The 21,016-nt window shown below is 51.7% G+C and overlaps 1 protein-coding gene and 1 long non-coding RNA gene across 10 annotated transcripts in view; one reads left to right on the top strand and one right to left on the bottom strand.

Annotated features, from left to right (window-relative positions):
- Window positions 1-735: 735 nt before the first annotated feature.
- Window positions 736-21,016, top strand: part of CMKLR1 (chemerin chemokine-like receptor 1) — a 49,307-nt gene continuing 29,026 nt past the window's right edge. Inside the window, exon 1 of one of the 6 annotated variants that reach the window (XM_067700442.1) lies at window positions 736-1,097. The gene's annotated coding sequence lies outside the window, so the exon portion shown is untranslated. Of the gene's footprint in view, window positions 1,098-9,081; window positions 9,279-16,411; window positions 16,625-17,902; window positions 18,082-21,016 lie in introns of those variants that run through there. The other 5 variants (XM_067700441.1, XM_067700445.1, XM_067700444.1 and 2 more) reach the window with 5 other exon arrangements.
- Window positions 5,211-19,352, bottom strand: LOC137203732 (uncharacterized). Of its 4 annotated transcripts, XR_010933267.1 has the most exons (9): window positions 18,922-19,350; window positions 18,299-18,366; window positions 15,347-15,584; window positions 11,334-11,485; window positions 10,852-10,965; window positions 9,879-10,220; window positions 9,265-9,476; window positions 8,077-8,322; window positions 5,211-6,963 (listed from the first exon to the last, which is right to left on the bottom strand). It is a non-coding gene; the product is annotated as an uncharacterized lncRNA (long non-coding RNA). The 4 variants fall into 4 exon arrangements; XR_010933268.1 differs by having other exon boundaries at window positions 9,879-10,072; window positions 10,852-11,485; window positions 18,922-19,352; XR_010933265.1 differs by having other exon boundaries at window positions 10,852-11,485; window positions 18,922-19,351.

Below are 21,016 nucleotides of genomic sequence, written 5' to 3'. Positions count from 1 at the left end.
GGTTACAATATGGTACACAGAGCATGACTGAGCCATTTTACATTTATATATAAAATATATATGTGCATGTGCTCAAACCAACATGTTAATGATATTTATCTCTGGGGAGCTGGGTTTAGGATGAAAGCAGAATTTATATTTAAACAACACAAGGTCTGAACATCGTTAAAGGTTTGACGTAGTTTGTTAGTTTTCTAGAAGTGGTACATGAATGTATGTGTATTCCAATGATGGATAAGAATTTTGCTTCCCTGTAACATTTACTAAAATCAAATATTACAGAACATTTTAATCTTTGTTCATTTGATACTTAAAAAAAAAACCACATTGCTATTTTAATTTAAACCCCCCCCCCCAAAATAAAAGGAAGCAGGAGGTCATCAGGCCACGAATAGGGGCAGGAAGCAGGAAGGGCATCCAGGTGGAATGATGTACAAACGCCTGGGGTGAGGAGGTGACCCAAGGTGGTGGGATATCCGGCAGCTAGTCTTGCTTGTACGTAGTCTGTCTGGAGCTCCGGAGGCCCTTGCTGGGAGCAGACGTGCTTCCCACAGCTGCCCGGGGCCCACATGTGCTCCTGGTTTGTGCTCAGACGGTGAGCACAGCTCCCAGCTCCCAGAGGGGCGGGTCGTCCCCAGCAGGCCTCGCCATCAGCCACCACCCACGACAGGCAGGCTCCCCTGACAGCCCCGCTCCACGCAGCTGGCCGCCCCCGCCCTCCGGTCAGCCCGGTTTCCTGCCCCTCCCTCTCTCCTCCCTCCAGCTGTTTCTCTGGCAGAGGCCTATCCCATTCAGGACAGCAGCCCTGGTGAGCAAAGAGCGCAGGAGCCTCCGGGGGATGAGAATGTTCTAGGGGGGCTGAACGCTGGGCTATTTGAGGGGCCCTTGAATGAATGGATGCACTGCTTTCTGGGCAAACGGCCACAGCCAAAGGACAGTGTGATTTCAAGAAAGAAGTTGGGGAACACGGGTCTCCTGCACAACCTCGAGTGGTCTGAAGTCACCGAACGCTTGGGAACACCTGGGCAGAGGAGACCGGCCACAAGGTATCACGCTCCGCTCTGACATCACCCAGAGGCGCCAGGAAAGGGGAAATGGTAATAGAGAGAGAAGTTCTTTGGTTCTTGGTAAAATGTAATTTTTGTCAAAATGGAAATAGCTTTATTATGATTTTCAGATTTCCAAAGTAATGCATGCTAATTGTAAAAAACCAGCGAGGTCACCATAGTTATAAGAGCAGCGAGCTCAGTGTTTCCCTTCGGTTGATGCTCACAACCACCCTACAAGGGAGATGCTTTCATTGTCCACATCTTATAGGTGAAGAAACTGAGAGTCAGGTTGCGGGGGTGCGGGGCTGGGCGCTGAGATCCAAGTGACATGAGAGTCTGCATAGCCCACCTTCTTAGCTGCTGGACTGTCCTATCGCTCAGCTATGGAGAGGAAAGAAGGGGTTCCTAACCCAGAGGTGAACCTTCGGGTGCCCCTCTGTAGAACTCTCACTCACCCTCTCACTACTTGACCCACGATGTTTGTTGAGTGCTTACAATGTACCAGACACATAGGGGTATCTAGATGTGGACACACCCATGCTTTTCCAACATCTCGTTTCGTACCTTACCTTGTCCTTAACCACAGATCATGAACCTGCATCTGTATTTTCTATGTTCCTCCAATATACATTTTAATGGCTGCACAGAGAGGGCGAGTTGGGATTTATTAATCATTCCTCCATGTGGTTGCTTCTTCTTCCTCTTTTTTTTTTTTCATTATTATAAACAGCACTGCAAAGGCTGCTCCTAGTACATCATCTCTGCGTGTTTGGGCCTATGGATACGTTTCCTAAGGTGAATTCGCTGGCTCACATGTTTGCGTGTTTTTAAGTCTTTTGAGGCTATCGCCCTGGAAGGTTGTGCCGGCTTGCACTCCCCCGGCACAGTATTGGGGTGTGATGTTCTCACAGCCTCACCCACACTGGTTGCTACCCATCTCCTAAAACTTCCCTGATGGGAAAGGTGAGAATAACATCTGGCTGCTTGACTTTGCACTCCTTCATTCATGCTGAATAACCTTTATAATCTTATTGTTCATTTTATGACTATCCTGCTCAAGTCTATTCCCATTTGTTCCTTGCTGGCATGTTTGTCTCCTTTCTTATTGATATTTAAGAGTTCTTTGTATATGAAGGATATGAACCCTTTGCCAGTGGTATCTGTTGAAAATATTCCACTCCCCTCTCTGCTTTCAAATTAGCACATTTTAAATGGGTGAGCCATTTGGACCAGCGTTTGGCAAAGTTATGAGCAAACAGCACATCATTATACTCAAGTAACTGTTACTTGATGTCAGTCTGATCATTCAGACCTATGTGGTTCAGAGAGGCCAGCAAGCAAGTGGCTGAGCCGTGGGCCTACCTTCTCTCTCTATGCAAGGGCCCAGCCCCCAGCTTCCTTTTTGTCATCCCTGACCTCCTTTTCAAGACCTGTAGTTCTTGCTGTCGAATTACACTGAGTCGAATTAGACTCAGGACTTCTCAAAGGGCAATCCTGGGACCACGAGCATCAGTTTTTTGAGTCAGAATCTCTGAGGATGGGGTATAGGAGTCTGCATTTTGAATCAGCACCCCCAGTGATTTTGACACACCCTAAAATCTGAGAACAACTGAGCTAAGTGTCTTTTCTTTTTGTCCTTTGTCCAAGTTTCTGGGTTCTTTGTTGCACACTGAGGCTTCTCTTTTTCCTTTCTAAGCAAATATCTATGCTCTTCTGCGAGTCTGCATGCCCTGTGTCAGCAGCTGAGGCCAGGAGACAATGGTGGAGAAGAAGCAAAACTTGGTCTTGTACCACAGACAGTCAGACCACATCATCCAGCATTCGGGCTTTGATGTTAGTTTAAGCCACAGAGCCCTTTCTTCTGATGAAAATATATGGAGAAGTGCAATTTGAAGACAGATAAAAGTGATGTTTTTCTAGTAGAAACAGAAGTGGAGGACCCCAGACGGCAGCTCACTGAACCTCACCCTCACTGCCGAAGGGCCTCTCGGAATCCTCATGGCTCTCGGGGGCAGGTTGAAAACTGCAAAATCTACTCCAAATTGTTCAGACACCAAAGTTCTTAACCGTTGCTGAATTTGCTGTGTGACCTCAGGCAAGGTACTCTCATTCTCTGGCCCTAATCGTCTCATTTGTAAAGAAGGAGGTTGAATGTTGTATTAGGGCAGTAGGTGCAGGAACAAACAGACCCAAGCACGTATAATGGCTCAAACAAAACAGACGTTTGTTGTAAGGCAGGTATTTGTGAGTGGAGGGTTGTCCTCTTCCACACGGTGATTCAGTGAGCCATCTCACATTCCGACTAGCCCTTGGACATCATCGCCAAGGAAGGAAAGCACGGAGGGGGCATGTTTGCTTCTTAACTGTTTTCTGCCACACACGAGAACTAGTCATGTGACCAATCTAGTTGCAAAGGAGGCTGTGAAATGCAGCTCTTGGCAAGGGTGGCTCTTTCCCATCTATGGCTGTGTACTGTGGAAGGGAGAACGAGTTTTTGTGGACAGCTAGCTGTCTCTGCCACAAATACGGTGACCTCTTGGGTCTCTTCCAGTCTCCGATTCTAAATTTTCATTCGTTAATCTTAAAGTTAACATGGTGATGTTGGACCCACAAATACTTTCCTATCCTCAAAATAATCCCCATCAAATAGACTGAGTAAATTCCCACATTCCAGGCCCCCTAAACATGGATTTCCTTGAAACCTAGGCAACCGCCATTCTCTTTCCCTCCTAGAGAAAGGAAACAAAAATAACAATGTTGTTGAGCAAATCACATTGATGAACCAAAGGTTTTTGTATCCACTATCTCATTGAATCTCCCTATAACACTACATGGAAAGGCTTCATGATTAGCATTCCCCTTTTATAAAGGAAGAAAATGAGTCTCAGAGAGGTAAAGGGACTTGCCCAAAGTCACACAGCTCATAAGCAAAAGAACTGGGATTTGAACTCAGAAAATCCAACTTCTGTCTTAGGGTCCTGCTGCACATTGGAGTGCATGTGTGCAAAGCTGCGTGTGTGTGTGCCAGTGCATGTGTGGGGTTAGGGTAGGGGTTTTCCTCGGGCTGTATTTCCCCAGGGCTGGGTATAAGGAAGTGGAAGTGAAGGAATCATTGTCCAAGTGCCCAGAACGGGCCAAGCTTGCTGTTTAGAAGGCAGCCGGGGCGTTGTCTTGGGCCGAGGAAGCCCACTGTGACTAAGTATTATAGTCACTGGCCAGAAAAAAGAGAAGGGGGTGGCGTGTGAGGACACAGCTGAGGCTGTGTGTGGGTCCTGGATGCCGCCGAGGCCTTAACTGGGCCAGGTGCATAGTAGGTGCTTGTGGCTGATTTCCTGCATAAACCCACCGAGGAGTGAAAGCTGTACCTGTGCGAGAACCTAAGATGGGGCAGCCCAGTCCCTGTTTTTAAGGCCTTTGGGGGAGGGGAGGCAAACTTGTCACATAGACTTTTATTCAGTCACTCAACAAACATTTAGTACCACCTGCTCTGTGTCTGGCACTCCACAAGGCAGGGTGATGAAAAAGACAGGATTCCTGCCCTCATGGGACTGTGGAGGGGCTCTGAGGGTAGTTACATTGGCCCCCGTATTAGATCTGACGGAAGTGAGGCCCTGATTGGTTGAGCGACATTCCCAAGGTCACTTGGTAGGATTAAGACCCGGGGCTCTGGTTCCCAGGTCAGGACTCCTTATGTGCCCCTGGCTGAGGGCGAGGCCCTAGCTTCGGGCCTGGGATGCAGGGTTGGTTTCTGGCTCCCAGGACGTGCTGTTTTCAGGCAAAATTAGGACACCAGTTAATTTACAATACTTCTCTTTTGGAACCTCTATATTTTTGCAGCGTTGGGCACAAGCATGATAGAGGAAGAGTAGAATTTCTTGCCCTGCTGGGTGGAAGCCAGAGGCCATGTTAATTCTACACGGTGCTGTCAAAGAAAGAAACATTAATGTCAGGCTGCCATCGGCTGACAGCATGACATGGCATGAACTCCACAGCCACCTGCTCTAGGGTTCAGACCCCGTCTCTGCCCTCTAACCTCCCTCCCCCTCTGAGTCCTCATCTCTAAGGGGGGGATACTCTCAGGGTCTACCACTTCACAGGGTTGTTGGAGGTTGAACGAGTTAATATACGTAAAAATATACACGAGCACAGCACATGGCCAGCTCACTGAAGGCGCTTCTATTTTAATTCCCGGGGAAGTGGGCACTGATATTCATGTTTGTACACAGGGGGTGATGTGGGCATCTTGTGCCCTGTGACCTCGGGTTCCCAAGACAGGAAAGGTCATTTCAGTCAGTCTCCTGGCTTCATGCCTTGCCCCATGGGGGAGTCCTGGGCTCCGTGGGCAGTGGGAGGGTGTCCCACCCACCATAGACACACTCTGGCAACCTTGGAAGTATCAGCAGCTGACTCAGCAGAAGGGTCAGCTGCTATCCACGCAGAATGTCAGAATCGGTTCTGCTTTCTTGGGGTATGTGACTTGGGTCCTCTGATCTTGGCCCTGGGATCCCACTGAGAGCAGCTCTTGTGCAAGGAGGTGGGTTGGGTGGGTGGGGGGTGGGGCATCTGGTGCAAGAAACAGTGGCTAGCGTGCTCAGTATTTCCTCCTGGAGCTCAGGGGTCAGAGACACAGGAGGCCTGGTGGGGTGTAGCCAGGCAGACCTGGGTTCTGGTCTCTGAGCCTCAGTTTCCTCTTGTTTCAGAGTTGTTGAGTTCTTCAGTGTTCAGTCAGTGATCTGGGGGTGGTGATTAGGGCCAGGGGACATTAAAAATATGCCCATCCCTTGTTATCAGAATTTGTTTGAACAGTTTCCAGAATGTATGAATTCCGGGGCGTGGGATGAACGAATTGCTCAGATAGTCAGTGTATGAGCCTGTTGCTGCTATAACAACCACTGCAAATTTTGTGGCTTAAAACCATACACACTTATGATCATACCTTTCTGGAGGTCAGAAGTCTCAAATGAGTTTCACCTGGGCCTTTCTGACCAAGGCCTTTTCGATTGTTGAAGGTACTCCCATCAGTGTCTGCCTGGTGCATTCAGCGCCCGAACTACCACGGGAGCAAAGAGGGGGTAGCTTTGATCGGGGCAGTCAGGAAATAGTGTCTGGAGAAGGGAGCATGCACCTGGGCTGGTTCCAAGGATGACTGGCCTCGAGCGCCTGGAGGAAAACTTGGCCAGAAATAAAAGATATTTCTGGCCGGGAGAGCAACGTGAGCAGCTTGTCGAGCGAGGAATATCTGATGCGGCGAATGGAAGCAGGGAACGGCCGGAGGGAGCCTGGATGGTCTGCAGGGCCTTGAAGGTCCCATGCAACTTGCTGCGTGGTCCAGTACGCCCCATCTCACTGGAACAGCATCTTGTTGTCCCCAGACCTTGCCCTCTCCAAACTTGGTGCTTAAACTTGGACATTTGGACGAGTGAAGATTCCAGACAATCTCAAGTGAATTGAGTTTGAAATTCCAACTTGGCAGAAGGGCATGTTGGTTAGTGGCTTCATCTCCTGGGTTGTCTGGTCCAGAAACCAGGTCGGAGGAGAGAATATTTCTTTGCATTGGTGGCTTTCTCGGCCACCCAATGTTGGGTCTCTTCTCCTAGCACAGCCAGGACCTGCTGACAGCTGTAGGCACGGAACTTGGGAGAAACGAGGTGTTTCCTTCAGGGTTAAAGAGAGTTGACTTAGGGTGGCACCTGTGGCCAGCCCGGGATATGTTTACTGCGGGGAGAAGGGCTTGGCCGCTGCCCGCTGGAGCCAGATGAACCGGGCTGGGCATTGAAGGGCCTGCTGGCCCCTGCCATCGCCTGGGGGTAGAGCTGACTGATGTCAAGAGCAGGTCTTCGGGGAATTCGGGCAATTTTCAGTCTCTTTTATGACAGATGCGACTCACAGGGGGCCTTCTTCAATGGTCAGGGATCTGGGTCAGGAAGAAAAACGACATCCCTTGAGTAAGAAAGAAACGGCCACCCGGGGTAGAAGCGGGACTCTGCCAGCTCACGGACCTGTTTTGAAACCCACCTCTGCCCTCGCTGGCTGTGAGACCTCGGAGAGGACACTTAACTTCTCTGAGCCTCAGTCTGCTCCACTGTAAATTGGGGGTGATTAAAGGTTTTTCGTCACGGGGTGGAGGGTGTTGGCTGGCTTACGTGAGATGCAGAGTGGCACAGAGTTGGGGCTGAAGACCAACTGTGGCCTGAGCATGAAGGGCTGCCTCAGGTGGTGGGCGGAGCAGCGGGGGTCCTGAGCTGTGAGAGGCTAGAAATGCCAGGTGTGGACGGTGCCAGGGTCGGAGCTTCACCCCAAGCTTCCCCTCCGCTTCCCGGCTTGGCCTGAAAACACGGCGGGGTCCGGGTAGAGACCCCAGATCACAGGTCTTTCTTTTCCTGGGACCAGTGGGGCCTGACTGGCTTAAATGGGCCTTTCTTTTTCTGTGTTTCCCTGTCCTCCTGTGAAAAACCTCTGACATGAGGGAAATCAGAACCCGGGCCCTGGGGAAGGGTAGGGCAGCTTCCCTGAGCCTGGCTGGGCGATGCTGCTCATCTGCCCCGTCCCACTGGGCTGGCCCTGGCTCCACGCATCCTGTCTGCTCCATAATCTCGGCCCTCTCCCAGCTCTGGCAGCTCACACTTTCCAGGGGGCTGGGAAGCCAGCAGCGCCCCCAAATTCCTCCTTCCAAGAGCTTTTTGTATTGTTTCCACTGTCTGAAGGGACAGGTAGCTTTCATTCGCCGAGACCACGCTGGACTTCTGCCCAACCCTGCTTCCCACCGCCAAGATCCTCTTCGGGGGCCAGTCATTCCTCTGCTGGTGTCACACAGACCCATCAGAAATGTGGGAGATGGGGCAAACTGTCCCATTTTACAGCCGAGGAAACTGAGGCCTGGAGAAAACATGTGTGCTCACCCCTCCTCCATTCCCTAATTCACAGCCTCCCTCTCTGCCTTGGGAACACGTCCCACCTCCAGTGGCCCTGGCTTTTTGTGCTTTGATGGGGCCCTCAAAGTAATGGTTCAGTTTGGAGTAAGGCAGACCTGGGTTCGAATCCTGAGTCGCTTGATGACCAGCTGGGTGATCTCGGGTCGGTTCCTCTCTCTCAGCCTCAGTTTCCCCACTTGTAAAGGAGAGTGTTGGCAGGTTCTGCCCTGAGTTGTGTGGTGAGAATTAAAGGAGATAATCCATGTAAAGGGCTTAGCACTGGGTCCCGCACTTAGTGGGTCCCTGCAAAGACTTCTGGGCCCTGAAAATGGGGTACGTGGCAGGTCCTTGGTAAATACTTCCTGAAATGAGATTGAATTCTTTAATCACCCCCTTCTGCTCCAACCCCCAGACTGTTGGCAGTCATTTTTTTCCTGTGAAGGATGAGGCTCAGAGATTGAGGCTCAGAGAGGTTAATTGTCTCCCTAAGGCCACACAGCTCACAGCGAAAGGAGTCAGGCTTCTGAGCCTTGCCCTTCGTTTACCTGGACACCACAAGGGCTGTTCCTATTCTCCTGGTCCCTTCTCCAGAGCTCACCTACCCGCCTCCTCTGTGATTTCCAGGCCTTTCCGCTGATGCCACAGACTCTCCCTCCACCAGTCAGGGTTATCTCATTCATCTTTGATAGCTCGATCAACACATGAGTCTCATGCCCCATCCCTCAGAAGACTCTTCTCCTCCAGACGTTCCACTGAAAACCAAAGGGATCAACTCCTTCACGCTGAGGCGTTTGCAGCCGGTGACAGCTCGCAGGAGAGGGGTTTGTGAGGCTGGTGCCTTAAGCCAGCACAGCGTGTCCACAGTGGTGGACCCTCAGGCTTTTGGACACGGGGGAGGGGAGCCTTTGGCCTGGGATCTTCCTGGAGGTCAGTAAGCGGCAGCCTCCCCTGCTTCAGGAACCTGAGGACAGGCAGTGACTGAGTCGGTTCCATAGACGTCTGTGTTACCACTTCCTCATACCTCCACTGGGACCTCTCTGTCCCTCCCTTTTCTTGTAGAATTGCGTTGACTTTTTTTTTTTTTTTTTTTTTATAATGGGACAAAGCTGCATATCAGCGGAGCTCAGAGAAACCGAACAGGCCTGGGCGGCCGTGAGGGTGAGTGTTGCAATCTTGGCACACCCACGTCTACACTGCCTGCCTGCCTGCCTGCGGCCTTCTGCCAGAGCCCACAGGCCGCGGTGACTGAGGGTGGTTAAGGCTGTGTCCTGTGACCTGGATGAAGAGGCTGGGGTCCCTCTCACCTTCTGCTGAACTGGTAAAACTGTTCCCTCACTCGGGCATCCTTCCTTCCCTGTGTGGGCATTGGAGCCGGTGCCGGGAGACCGGGGGAGAAGCATGGCTCGTCAAAGTGTGTTTGGAGAGGCAGGATGGCACGATGGTCAGAGCTTCTGGAATCCGACTGCTTGGCTTCAAATTCCTCGCCTTCCTAGTTCTGCAGCCTTGGTTTCCTCATCTGTGAAATGGGAACAACACTGCCTCACAGGGCCTTTGGTGGGGGGGACATGGATCTAGGGGAGGGCACATTTTATTTTATTTATTTATTTATTTATGTTTTGTGGTACACGGGCCTCTCACTGTTGTGGCCTCTCCCGCTGCGGAGCACAGGCTCCGGACGCGCAGGCTCAGCGGCCATGGCTCACGGGCCCAGCCGCTCCATGGCATGTGGGATCTTCCCGGACCGGGGCACGAACCCGTGTCCCCTGCATCGGCAGGCGGACTCTCAACCACTGTGCCACCAGGGAAGCCCTATTTTATTTTTTATCTTTGTTATTTTGGTATTTGCCGTGCCATTTGTTTAAAGGAAAGAACCTGGGGTTGGGGAACTTGGAATTGGGCGTTCATGTGGGGGACGCACTTAGCTGGGGTCCCAGAACTCGGTAAGCGTGTGGCGTTCACGACTCTGTCTCTAGGTGTCCATGTCCCCGGCGATGGGGCAGATTTAGTGAGAAGCTCTGCCCCTTTCTGCTTTCTCGCCGTGGCGCTTTGGCAAGTTGCTGTGCCTCGCTGAGAGCCGTGTTCTTGAAAACTGGGGCTGCGTCAGCTCCATCTCTGGTGGTTGTAAGGATGCAGGGCTGACATCAAAGGCGGCCCTGGCCCTGGGGCAGCCATCAGTTCTGGAAGCGCCTGAAAGGCCTCTTCGGGTGTCATCTGGCTCCCCCGGGGTGGGGGCGGCAGTGGTGTCCGGCTGGTTTCTCCCCTAGGATGTCATATGGAAATGCTGGGGGCACCCCAGACACTCAAGTTCCTTAGGGGGCTCCGAAGCTCATGGGGTGCGGAGCAGGGCCACCGTGGGGAGCTGAGTAGAAGGCCAGCTGCCTGGCCCCTGCCTTCTCAATGCACCTCCTGCTCCCGGGACCCCTCCACCCCTTCTGGCTCTCCCTCCACTCCTCTCCCCTTCCCCCTCCTTTTTTCGGCAGCCAGTGCTCTGAGCCAACCGACATTTTCCAGAGCTGGAGTGGATGGAGCATCTTTGGTCAAAACCAAGCACTTACCTGCACCCTGAATCATGGGCCCTCGTTAACCCTTAGTGAGGGAATGAACACATGAGCCGCAACAGCAGAGGGCCAACCCCTGATATTTTGGGGGACAGCATCTGGGGCATCACTTGAAGTCCCCTCTTTCCCTTACGCAAAACCAACCCTCACTGAAGTTATTTTGAGGTCGTGTGCCTTATTTTTAAAACACACATAATTCCTTTGAGGGCATACGCTTTGTAAAAAAGAAAGCATGGGACTTTTGTGTTCAACACCGTAATATTCCCGTCCATTTAAAGACCAAAATTGTGTCCCTTGGAAATCTTTGGCTCAGCTCCAGGGAGAGCCCCTCACCTGATTCCTATCTCTGTAGTTCATTTGGAGAAACTTGGGGTAGAGAATGCATGGATCGTCAGGTCTGACGGGGGACACTCACAGACAATTGAGTCCTCTTCCCTTGCTTCTCCACTGTGTAGGTGAGGAAACAGAGGCACAGAGAGGTTAAGTGACTTGCCCAAGGTCACACAGCTGCTAAAGGCAGAGCCAGAGTTTGAACCCAGATAGCATTAACCACAACACTTGCATTCCCAGAAGAGGAAACTGAGGCCCAAACGTGATGTCAGAGAAAGAAGCCTGGGTGTCCAGGCCATTTCTTCAGCCGTGCTGGCTCCTGAGCTCAGGCAGGGTCTGAGCCCCATGTCCTCAATGCTGGACCAGAGGGCATCTTCAGGGTCATCTGAAATATCTACAGGTTCGAGGCTCAGAGAGGGGAAGAGATTTGTGCAGATTCTTTGAAAATTAGGAGCAGAGTTGGGCCTGGAACTCAGGCCTCCTACCTCAGCGTGGTTTCCCTCCGGGGAAGATTCAAGGATGTGGGTTTGGACGGGAAGACAGAGCTGCTCTGTGGGTCTCAGTTTCCCCTGATGTCAAAAGGGGGGTTGAGAACCCCGGCCCACTGGAAACTGTCTGTGGCCAAGTTTTTACCAGCCTGCAGAGAAATGAAAAGAGAGAACACAGACAATCGAGTGATTGTTTTATTCATAAAGTGAAGTATTTTCAGCTGAGAAGGATGAGTCCATGTCTCATCGATTTTTGTCCGTATTAACATACCGTTTGTTTTCTGAAATGGTGAAGATGGTCAAAGACAGTTTTAATTCTGCCGTGCCCTTACTTGGCAAACCTAGAAAAGTGGTAAGTCTAGGACAGTCTCAGAAGCGTTTGGGAAATGTAACTGGTTCAGGAGTTCGCTTGAGCTCAGAGGGTCTCTCGGGCTCCTCTGAGGTGAGGGAGGGCACGGGTGCAGCTGAGGTGGGGCGCCCAGAAAGAACTGAGAAATTGGGCGTGGAGATGAAGGCTCTGGCTGCCAGTGCCAGGGCTGGACTTCCAGAGAGGAGGACGTACCTGGCACACCATGGTTCCCCCACAGGGGCAACAGGATGCAATGGTTGCATGTGAGGCCTCCGTCACGACTCAGAGTCCAGGCAGTGGGCGGGGAGGGAGAGGACTGGGGGAGAGAGAATGAAAGGGGGAGATGCTGATCATGGGTCAGAAGGACACAGGAGGGGGCTGGGAAGGGGCGCAGGGAGCCTGCTCTGGCTGGGACAGAGGGCGAGATTTTGGTGGGAAGGGGGTTGAGTGGGGAGGAGTTGAGAGGGGGTCGTAGGGCCTCTGTCGAGGTGGTGGATACACAGGAGAGGAATGAGTAAAAGACAGTCCCAAGAGGCTTGTTGTGGCTTCTGAGCTGGATATCTGTCTTAGGCAGGGGCTCCCCAGAAGCAGAGCCTGAGGTGAGGATTTGGTGAATGGGAGGTGGTGAGGGTGTGTCTCAGGCAGGGCTGGGATTTGGTGAGGGAAGGGAGGCAGGGTCATGCCATTTCAGGGTTGGATCTCATCTTTATTGAACATTTTGATATTTTGCTCATCGTGCCTTTTGTGCATTCGCTTCGATTTTTCAATGCTGCATGAAAGTCTTATTTATCCTGATTAGTGGGTTTTGGGGGGCACACCCTTAAATGTGCATTCAAGGGTCGGGCACAGGGAGGATGTCAGCAAGAATATGGTCTCAGGTGGAGACTAGCCTCAGCCTGATCCCGGGGGGTGGGTGGACTCTGGAGCCTGAATTGTACCCCATGGCAGTCGGGGAGAAGCAGCTCCTGCTGGGCTGAGGGCAGTTCTCAGGAGAAGGGGGCAGCAGTGAGCTGTGCTATCGAGCATTCTCTACAGCTGTGGGATGGGTGCCCCCCTCTGGTAAAGGGGATCTGGGCCACCAACACCTACTACAATATTCTTTGTGGTTCTTTGAGAGATGGCAGTACAATTTGAATTATTTATAAGTGCTTATGGCTGCTGGACTGTTTCTTTGAATGTGACTGTGCTAGAGCTTCCAGGGCACAGCTTCTATTCCTGTTATAGAATGGATGAATGAATGAATGCTTGCAGCAGGGAGGGTGTCCGGGCTTGGGGAGAGGGGAGCAGGATGGTGGGCGGAGCTAGTGTGGCTGTGGCCCTCACCTGAGGGGTGGACTCATTTCAAGTTGCTCGTTCATTTCCTTAGAAGGTGGGAGCTGGGGAGAGGAAGGCCAGAGTGGAGTAAGTATCTATGATTCTGGCCATGGAAAGAGGAGCAGAGGGAGGAGGAACCTGGCTTTGGGTTTCTTAGGACTTGGAATTACATCTTTGTATTCCGAGCTGCTTGCCTGCTACCTGGCAGATAATATGGGCTCCGTGAGGTTTCCTGAATGTATGAATGAGAAATATGTAATCTGTGAGCAGGTATTTACACCTCAGTGTGAAAGAAGCTCTGAGAGGAGGTTTTTTACACTCACACTCCCTTATGGCTGTACCACATTCAGGTCTGGGGCAATGCCAGGCAATCGTACGAATCGTAGTCATACCTGACGACACTAATAATAGAAACAGTGATAGATTCTTTACTGAGAACTTAACGTGGACCAGGCATTGTTCTGGATGCTCTGTATTCCTTCTCTTATTTAATTCTAATACCAACTCTGTGAGGTATGTACTATCACTGTTCAATCTTGCAGATCGGGAAACTGAGGCACAGAGAATTTAAGCGACAAAGAAGTCTCACAAGTCGTCAGTGGCAGAACTGGGATTTGAACTTGGATGGCCCAGCTCCAGAGCCTGCCCTCTTCGCTATCACGCTGAGCACGGCTTTGGGTTCAAGTCCTGGTTCCTCCGTTTTTTAACTGTGTGACCTTGGGCAAGTTGCTTGACCCCCTCTGAGCTTTAGTTTCCTCAGTTGTGAAGGGAGGGTAGTGTCAGGGCTCTTGGGAGGCTAGAGCAACGTGAGGGATTGGAAGGATCCTGAGGGCTCACGGTGATGGTTCCCACGGCTCAGCAACACGGTGGTTTCAAGGGTCCCCACTTGTGGCTACAAACTGCGGGGGCCCTTGGAAACCTACACCAGTGAGACGTTGCCAGGATTCTTGGCAGGAGGGTGAGGAAGAGGGATGAGGGAGACAAAGGCTCTTCTGTCAGCCACTTGGGGCCCGTCCCAAGTTGGGAAGATGTGAGTCCTATAAGGGAGAGATGAGGAGTGCCTGGGCGTGGGGTGGGCACTCTGTTGCCCGCCAAGATTTGCTCTTCATGAGAAATGGGTGGAAAATTATTTTGGATCCTTTCCTGAGGGGCGGGGATGGCCAGGGCCCATGCATGGAGGGGAGAGGTTTCTCCACACCCCGGGAATGCGATCACGGCCATATCTTAAAACAGGATGAAAGCAGAAAACAGCTTCAAGCCGGCATCTGCTGTGGGCTGCTCAAGGCAGCCAAGCCAGCTCCAGAAAATGGCTTCCCATGGGCTCAGGCTCCAGGCTCTGAGCTCGGGGTCGACCCCAGAAATCTGCTGACTGGTCCATCACTACCCTGTTCTGTGCCTCCTCCAGCCTGAGTGCCTTCTTCTCTGGGAACCTACAAGCTCCAGATCTACCCTTTGGGGTTGTTGAGGGCGGCTCGGGCCTAAATCTGTCTCCCACACTCTGCAGATAGTTTCTTACACTGCAGCATTCATTTCTGATCCCAGTCTACATGGCTCTGAAGCTTTTTTTTTTTTTTTTGATGGATTAAATCACAGCACAGCCAGTGAAAAGGAAGGGCTTAAGACTTGTTTTCTCAACATAAAAGAAAGGGTTTGAGAGCCCCAGACACTATTAAGAGTAAGTGGGGAATCACGCACACACACACACACACACACACACACACACACACACACACTGATTTCATGTAATACTGTAACACATACATGATGATGAACTCTAACAGTAAGAGACTGGAAACAAGCCAAGTGCCCGTGCCCAGGAGACTGGATAAGTAAATGAAGGCAAATCCAATAATGGAATACTATGCAGCCATCAAAAGGATGGGTGCTTTTTACACACTGATATGAAATCATCTCCAAGGTACATTGTTAGGTAAGAAAGATAAGTTGCAAAATAGTGTGTGTAACAGACCAACTTTCATGTAAAACAGGGAAGAACTTGGAATATATATTTGTATTTGTTTAAAGACACTCTGGAAGGAGACATAAGAAACAAAAGGATTTGGGTGCAGTGGGGACTGGGTGTATGGTGGCAGGATAGAATGAGGATTTGCATTCTAACCTTTTTATAATTTTAGATAGTTTTGAACATCACCAATTCGATGGAGTTGTGTAGCCTAGTCAAAAATTTAAATTAAAAAAGCCAACTTAGAATTGTGAATGGATGCCCATTAGGCTAAAGCAAGTGTCACTGTGAAGAGATATTATAAACGCTAATGTCCGTGGCTTTCATCACCGTTACCTCTTTGGCCACCACAGGAACATATTTGGGATTTTAAGTCTACTCTACCTGACTCCAGCTTCCTCAATGTCACAAGGAGAAAGTTCCTCCTGGTCTCCTTGAACCTGGCTTGAGAGGGTCCTGTTTGAGGTTTATGTACGACCAACTCTTTCTTCGGCATCCGTGTCATCCTGGTGGCTGACATGTGCTCCCAGTGGCCCCCTGTGGCCACGGCCGGTCCAGCCGATGTCTCACTGTGGATTTGCCATTTCATTCCAAGAGAATCCTTGACCCCTCGATGAAGTGTCTGTAGGAAAGAAATCTGTCCCCATGGGCTAATATTCAGTGGACACAGAGATCCTCTGGAGAAGGTAATGACTGAAAACCCATGCTTGTAGGAGTCGTGAGTGTCCTTGTCAGCATCCTTTTACCATAGAACAGGGTAACAGACAAGCAAGCTCAGGGCAGTGAGCGTCACGACACCCCAGGCCCGTCTCCAGCTGGTGGAGAGCGTGGCTGGGTTCTAGCATTTGTCACAGAGAATAATGTCCTGCTCTCCGCTGCCTATAGTATCAAGACATCAGTTCAGAGAAACGGCATCAGCGAGAATGCCTTGAGGGCCACACACTTCAGGCCCTTTCCCAGACATTCTAGAAATTTCTTCCCATTAAGCCAGCAATGCATAACCCTGGATGTCTAGACCAAAGCAAATAGTCACTCCTTCCCTGGCACGTCTGGGGAAAGCAGCTCCTACTGAATGGCCTTTTGGGGCAGAGCTGCCAGCTTACAGGAGAGGGTATTGTATTCAGGCAGCCAGTGTTTGGAAGCCTCTCCTGAAACATCTGGAACCTCAAGCCTGCATCTACCGTCAGCACATCTCTGAGGATGCTGGCCTGCACGTCATGCTGTGTCCTCTCTACACGGAACTCTGGACAAGGTCCTTCTGTTCCTGGTCCCCGAAGGTTCTGCCTTCCCCGAAGTAGGTTTGTTTTGAGCCAAGGGGCACGTGACTCCTGTAACTGGTTTTTCTTTTCCAGACTAGCAGTCTGTGAGTCCACTGTGTGGCCCACCCAGGCTAAGTATTTAGGACATTACTTATTGTCTGCATTTTTCCCCTCAGCCCTGGCTCCGTTTTCTGTCTCCACCCGTTTCCTTTCCTCCTTTCACTCTCACTTTTAATTTACGTTCCCTCGGATACCTGAGCCTCTTCGGAGCTTTATCCCACCCTTGGGACCAAGCCGGTACCTAAGCAAACAAAAAATTTGACAAACCTGCAAGCAAAAGCAGCCTGTGAACACCCCTCCCCCTGCCCGGGGAAAGAGCAGTCCCAGCTGTAGAGACCAGCAGGTAAGGGGTTAAGAATGATGCAGAGGAAGTGCTGGCCAAGGTTAAAGTGAGGAAGTGGCCGCTGCCAGGGGAAGGAGGTGGCCGGCTTATCCTGTGTGACTCCAGGGGGCTGACCCAGGCTGAGGGGAAATGTGGCAAGTTGCTGGAGTTCAGTTTAGTAAAAAAAAGGAAGAGCTTTCTAATGACTTGATGGGTTTTTCTAGAAGTTCTGCTGTGGGGATGGGGGAAGAGAGAGAAGGGCAACCTTCTCTGGAAAATGGCAGAACCCAGGGAGAGTTTTTTTTCTGATGATTTTATTTCTGAGTGATGACTCGAGGGCCTAGGGGATGCCCAAGAGGAGGTTCTAAGTGGATGGTCCCCCATTTTGAGGTGAAACCAAGCCTCAGAAACCAAGCAACTTACCAGGAGGGCTCCCCTTCCTGCTGCCTGTGTGATGATGTCTTGTGTCTTTCTAAGCTCTACCAGGCACCGGTTTTTGCCCACTCTGCTCTCTATAGCATCCCCACGCCTAGCACAGTGCCTGGCAGAGATCTGTCAAATTTAACTGAATGAAAAAAATAAAAGTTTTTTTTTTTTTAAATGATGACAGAGCTAGAATAACAAAGTCGATGTTATCTGACTCCAGAAGTAGCTTCCTTTAAACATCACAGCCACGGGGTGTGTTTGTTGGGGCTGGGATTTTCATATAGGCAGGGCCACCTGCCTGTCCTGATTTGCCTGGAACGTTCTGGTTTTAGCACCAGAAGTCCTATTTCTCAGGACACCCCGAAACTGGGATGACTGGTCAACCTATATACCCTGCATTTGTGATCTCATGTAAGCTTTACACTGGCCCGCTTTGCAGATGAAGAGACTGAGTCATGGCCTGAGATCTCAGGGGTCAGGCTGGCCTCGGCACCTGGCTTTGCTGCAGCTGTGTGAGGCTTAAGGCCTCCGCTGCCCTGAGCCAGTTTCCTTTTTCTGTAGCATGGGGGTGGCAGACCCCTCGAGCCTATAGCCTCTCCAGCAGTGGCTTTTAAGGATTCTGACATTTCCTCTGGGCTTCAACTGTCTGTTTTTTCCACTGAGGGTGGGGGGCAGTTTTCCCAGTGAGACCCTTTCTCGGGAAAGCTGAGTTTCTCCCTGGGAAAAGGTGACAGCACGGTTATAGGGTCAAGGGGGAGGGCAGCCTGTCCCTCCTCCCCCCAAGCCTGGGAACAGGGTGGGATCTCCTACATACTCCACCAATGCCAGCCCTTCCGTCAGCTGCCTGGGCTGGAGCCAGGCAATTCCAGGGGGCCAGAGCCTGCCTGAGTGCCCCGGGGGCCCTGTGCCTGGTGTTGGCAGCCTGGGCGGGGCGCGGCTGGGGCGGCTCAGGCCTGCAGGATCTCCCAGGGGTCCTCCCGGCTGGACGTGCCTCTGCAGCCCCCTGCCTGCTCTGGAGCCTGGTGTGTGGCGACTGCACTGGCCAGAGGTGGGTAAGTCGGGTCACTGAAGGCTCTCTGAGGTGGGGTTGTGGGTATGTGAGACACGGCTCCCCTGCCTGCCCTGTGCATGGGGGAGTCAGCGGGTGCAAGAACAGAGGGCCTTGCACACAGTGGAGTCCCCAGCCAGCAAGTCGCAGGACATCAAGGGCAGTCACGGTGACTGAAGGTGTGGGCCCCCGTGTCAGAACAGCCCAGGTTCAAATCTTACCTCTGCCTCTTGCTAGGTGTGGGATCTTGGGCTAGTGGCTTTGCTTTTCTGTGCCTCAGTTTCCACATCTGCAAAATGGGAATGAAAATACCCACCTTAAAGGTTTGTTCTGAGTAGAGGCACTGGGTACACAGTTGGCGCCTGACAAGTAAGGGCCACTGTTATCACCACCTCCCACCCCCAGCCTCTCAGTGGTTTAGATTCCTCCCCTACCAGGGCTGCACCTGGGAACCCGGGGAAGAAGGAGGGAGAGGAAGGAATGCGGCCTGAAGGCTTGTCACGGCCTAGCCGTGAAAGAGGCCAGCAGCCCACCCAAGACGCTTAGAAGCGCTGTGATAAGGGCAGGAGAACATTTTCAACAGCTGTGTGGGTTGCAGCTGGGGTGCCCTGGAGCACAGGCTCTGGAGACCACAGATCCAAGTTCAAGTCCTGGCTCCACCAGGGCTGTCTGGTGATCCTGACCAGGTTCCTTTCAGAGCCTCAGTTTCAACACCTGTTAAGTGGGGATAATAACCATCCCCGTCTTGGGCGGGGAGCTGGTCAGGCTACGGGGAGATAAGGAAGGCAAAGCATCCAGCCAGACGTCTGGCACATGCCAGCAGGATCATTCTCTGTCTTCTTACCATTTGCTCTCCGTTCTGCCTGTCTTTTTGTCCAGTGCGTAGCGAGGCTGGGGGGAGCAGGACAGGAAAAGGTTCCTCTGACCCCCAGCACAGCAACCTGTAAGAGCAAATGCCCAGAGGCCTTGACCGCCACGCATTCAAGGGGCACTGGGCTCCTGGGGGCACAAGTGAGTGGGTCGTCTTCGAAGGACTTGGGGTCCAAGGTTCCCCCTGTGGCCCCTCCCTGAACCCAGCCGGCGGTTTCCCACGAACCCTGCCGCCCTGTCCTGGGTGGGTGCGTGCATGTCGCTGACCTCCCTCGGGCTGGCGAAGGGGAACAGAGCTCAGTGCTCACAGCCAGGGGCCCTCCCTTCCTCTTTTTTGCAGCTTATCTCCACCCAGCCTCCTGATCTGGGCTGCCTTTTCCCCTTAACATCCCTTCCCTGAAACTTAGTAACGTCAGGATCAGGCAGGCGCGCACGCGCACATGCCCCCACGTAGATGCTTTTAGCCTTGTTTCATCAATAGTGAGATAACAAGAAACAGGATCTATGCTATGCGCTCTACGTATGTCAAGTTATTTAATCCCAGAATAGTTCAGTGCAAGAGGTATTACAATTTTCCCCACTTTGCAAATAGGAAGACTGAGGCAGAGGGCAGGTAAGTGATCCTCCACTGCTGAGATTAATCCCAGGCAGCCTGGCTCCCCAGCTGGGCACTCAGCCCCTCCACCATTCGGCCTCAGTGAGAGCCTGAGCTTGATGAGCTGGATGTCTAACCTTCCCCCACATCCTATCTCAAGGAATAGCTAATGATTACATAATAGCAACATTTCTGCCTTTTGTCTTTCAAAGCTCTGCAACCCCCATAATTCCTCCACACTGCACCCCTTTCTTTGCTTTCCTACTCTCTCTTTCCTCCACTCCAAAGTCTTCCTCTCTCAGTCCAACCTGTCCGTTTTAGAGATGTGGAAACTGAGGCCTGATCAGAGAGGGAAAGTGCTTGCCTAAAGTCACACAGCAAACCAGGGACACGATGGGAGGTTCTGTCAGTTTGTTCTCTAAGCTCAGCCCTCAATGCCCTCCTCAGTTTTGCTGGAGTGGAAGACAGGGAGGGGGGGGATCAGGTTGCATTCTTGAGATGTCCCGCCACCCCCATCATTTAGCATAAACTATTCTCTCCCTGGCTTCTCTCCACACCCACAGCTGCTCCAGCCTTGCCCCCAACCAGCCTGAGCCAGTGAATGGTGGTGGTGGTGGGAGTGTTGGCCCCCAGGCCATTATTACTTTTACTGCAGTTAATTGTGGGGGAGTTAAAAGTAGAACTCTAATGGTGGAATTCAAGGCCTAGCAACAGGGTTTACCAGGCATCAATTTTGGGGTAGGGGATGCCTTTCTGAACCCAAAAATCAGACCCCAGAGGCTGCTCTTTCATCTGCACCCGTGTTCTTCACTTACCTGCCTCTCACACCCATCCTAGGATTAGCATACCTTGTAAGCTACTGGTCTGGCTGCCCCTTGGCATTTCCTCCCTCCTGTCTCTCCCCATCCCCAGTGACACCCAAGGATGGGGAATCAGTGTTGCCATGGTGACTAGATTTCGTCTGTGGCATCAGGGATTCTCGGGCTGGGGTTGGGTCTCAGCCCCTGGGACTGGCCAGTGTGACCTGGCTTCTTCCATGAAGACTCATTTTGGTGTATCCTGTCCCTACTCCTCTGCTCATCCAAGATTTTTCTTGGAGCATTGGCAGTTGCCATGGAAACGGCTCTTGAGGCAAACGTGCCCATGCCGGCTGAGGAAGAATTCCCTCAAGAAAATGGGGAGATTGCCAGACTCCCCGGCTCTGTGATGGGGCCCTTGATTTCTGAAGCCTCCAAAAACTGCCACTTCTGAGTGGACCTGGAGCTGGTGGGGGATTCTCACTCAGTTCATCAGGTCTTTTGCTAGCCTCTTGCCTCCAGTCTCCCCTCTTCCAATGCAGTCTCCGTATGAGCCACCTGGGCTAGAGCTGGGGTTGTTTAGAAAAATGGACACCCCTCTGCTTAAAAACCACCCATGGCTCCCTATTGCCCACAGGATAAATTTGGTACCTTGCAGGAGGTCTCATAATCTGAAC

The sequence above is a fragment of the Pseudorca crassidens genome, chromosome 12 (assembly GCF_039906515.1).
Source record: "Pseudorca crassidens isolate mPseCra1 chromosome 12, mPseCra1.hap1, whole genome shotgun sequence".
NCBI lineage: Eukaryota > Metazoa > Chordata > Mammalia > Artiodactyla > Delphinidae > Pseudorca > Pseudorca crassidens.
The sequence above is the reverse complement of the archived record's forward strand: the minus strand, read 5'-3'. Positions and strand labels throughout refer to the sequence as shown.